Here is a 3,393-nt window from a genome sequence, read left to right as displayed (position 1 = left end):
TTTGAGACGTATCAATACATTATGTTGGATTACTTGCTTTGACTTGTTGCTCTAACAATAAAGCTTCTACTTCCTTTATTCCTTGTATTTCTACTAACCATGTATAGGAAATCAGAGAGCTCGAGGCCCAAGTCCTTTCTTTGAAGAAAGACTTGGAAAAGAGTCATGAAGGGAAATCTGCACTTGACAAGATGTGTAGTGTGCAACAATCCCCCAATGACAAGAGTGGATTTGGATTCAACTCCAATAATAAGAACAAGTCCAAGAGGAAGAGCAACAAGAAGAAGGGCCAAGAACAAGTCAAGGATCCGGCCAAGATTGTTTGCTTCAAGTTCAAGGTTGAAGGTCATCATGTTAGATCATGCCCATTGAAGAAGAAGCAATTGGGTAAAAAGCAACAAGGTAAGCGACCTCATCGTAAAGACCAATCACAAGCTCAACTTCAATTTGAAGATAGGACACTTCCCAAGAAGAATCAAGATAAAGTTCCCCAAGTAAATAAATCAATAAATAAGAGTAAGGGGGACACTTGCTACTTATGTCATGAGAAGGGGCACTCTCTTCTTCTGGTTTAAATGGTACCTTATCTAACCCTATCATTGTTGATGATTATTATTCTCTTGGGAAAGATAAGGATGGCAATTGTACTTCTTTGAGGTAACTTGTACTTCACCTCTTCATATTAATTGTAAGCTACTTTCCCCTTTGCATGATTGGTTTTGTATCAAATATGTGCTTGTATGTGTTGTGTCTTATCTGCCTATCTTGTGTATTCAAGTATGTTTGTTTGACGCATCATTTACTTGTGTATTGTTTTGAGCCCAATGCATCTTGAAGATATCTTATTTGGCTCTCTTTGAGTGATTAATGGAACATCCCATTTTGGGGGAGTGATATGCCTTGTGCATCTCTCTTTCTTTAAAATGTGTGTACATGGGTACCACCACTTAGTATTGATATTCAAAGATTATCTAGTCACTATGTGGTGTGTCATACTCATGAGAAATTCAATTCTAAATGTCCATTAATCATCTCTAGTCGATTTTAATTGCCTCTTGATTAGAAGAAATGTTTTATCACATTATGGGGGATTAATATGTTTTGTACATATCACAAGCCTAGAAAATGTGAACATATGAGGTTATGCCACTTAGAGTCGATACTCTTAATTATCTTGTTCCTAGGTGGCATGTTTGCTCAAACAAGCCCCACTTTTATTAAAAAGCTTTCAGTGCTCATCTTATGGGTTCTTGTTTGAGTAAGAAATTCTTGGTGTGTTTTTCCTCAAATACTTATCTCTATATATTATTTGGGATACCGTTTGCTTCAAGTTATTCTAATCACTGTTGTGCGTGATTGTTTGACTAGTTGAAGCTATCAAAAATCTTCATCCTTGCATACTGCTTAATCCTATATATTTATCATATGCCTTTTATTGTGAAGTTGATCCTTACTATCCTTGTCAATATACCACCGGAAATTAATTCCAATATTCTCATTGCCTTTGACAATTAATAACCTTGTATGTGTGGTAACATTTGTGGATCATCTTCATCTTGGATTGTCGTTTTATTTGCCACTTAGAGTTGATATTGTTAATTATCTTATTCCTAGGTGGCATGTTTTCTCAAACAAGATCACTCTTATTAAAAGCTCCCTTTGCTTATCTTTTGGCTTTTGTTTGGGTAAGAGATTCTTGGTGCGGTTTTCTTAGAGACATATCTATACATCTTATTTGGGAAATCGTTTGCTCCAACTTATTATAATCATTTCTTTGCACGATTGTATATATTGAGAATATCTATTGGTGCATGGTTCTTATTTCATATCTTTAGCTATATGCATCTTGTGAAGTTGATCTTGAATCCTTTTAATATACCACCGCAAGTTAATTCCAATATTCTCATTGTCTTTGACAATTGATAACCTTGTATATGGTTGAATTTATGGATCATCTTCACCTTGGATTGCTTCTTATTGCCGTATTTTATTTCCAAGAAATGTTTGTAGCTCCCATGTGTCTTCCTTATCTCTTTGAAAAAACTTTTGATAAAGTCTCTTGATTCTTATCAAGTCTTTGTTTTTGGAAGACAAACCTTTTATTTTCGGTACATTGTGCCATTGTGAAAAGTGTCGAGGGTTTGGTTTATTTGTTGGAACCTTGCTCTTTTGGGAGTTTGCTATCTCATTCCTTCCTCTATGTTTTATTTTCTTGAATGAGATAAATCTTTGAGCATGTTTTCTTTATTTCATCCTTTATGCTCAATGGTTTCTTCTTAGTTCATTTGTTGAACTTGGTTGAATAAATCTTTTGTGATTTTCTTCTTTGATATAATTTGGACAACAAATTTGTTTGGTCACACCTCTATGCCTTATTGAATTCATTTGGTGTTTTTTCCAAAATATATCTTTCTTGGATCTTTAAAGTATTTGTGCATGCTTATATGTAATTTGTTTATATTTTTAGCATGCTTGCTTTCTTTGATCCAATATATAGGGTATACTCCATCGAATCCTAAATGGCTAAGATGTGCATGAAATTCAAATTTCATCTATAAGTATGCACATATTTGTATGGAGTGTGTCCTATATATTGTGGTTAGTCTAACCATTTTGGACCTAATAAGTTTGGGTACCAAGATGTACTTGAATGTTGTTTTAGGTACATTGGAGATGCACTGGAGGCTTGTCTCATCTATAAGGAAGGTGTTGTCACCATACGAGAATTGGAGCCAAGCTAGGATGATTGATGAATTCTTATCTACTACGTCATGTCATTTCTATCTCGGTAACAAGTATCTTATTCATGCATACTCATATAGCATCCAACCTCTTGTAGGTTGTATCTTGGCATGAAATTCGTTATTTCGAAAATATTGCGGTTCTTGAAAAAAATCCTTTTTAAAGAAAACTTCTTATTGTACATTTGAGTAATTTGAGAAGATGCATACGATGGGAATATATATATATATATATATATATATATATATATATATCGTGTTTATGATTCACCTATCCCAAATATGCCTTCTAGCAATTTATTGCATATCAATTCCTCGAAGATCTCTTATGTGCAATATTGATGAAATTGCGAAATGAATCCCTATTTGATACTTGTTGCCTTTCTCAAAACAGTCCAACTAGCTTTACTTCAATTATTGTTAGTTGTGATGCTTTTGAGATTTTCTTGGTTGAAGTTCATTCATATACCATAAGTGAAAATTGGAGCCACATGCTGCTATATCTGCTTTTAAGCAAACATCCTTTGGTATAAGTTATGACTTCATCTTAGATATCATGTCTTAATTATTTATTTTATTAACCTCTTGTGTGTGCATCTTTTTTTATGGATCATCTTGTCCACTTTAGAAACTTATATACATGAGAGCGTTA

This window comes from Lolium perenne, chromosome 6, assembly GCF_019359855.2.
Source record: "Lolium perenne isolate Kyuss_39 chromosome 6, Kyuss_2.0, whole genome shotgun sequence".
Lineage (NCBI taxonomy): Eukaryota > Viridiplantae > Streptophyta > Magnoliopsida > Poales > Poaceae > Lolium > Lolium perenne.
The sequence above is the reverse complement of the archived record's forward strand: the minus strand, read 5'-3'. Positions refer to the sequence as shown.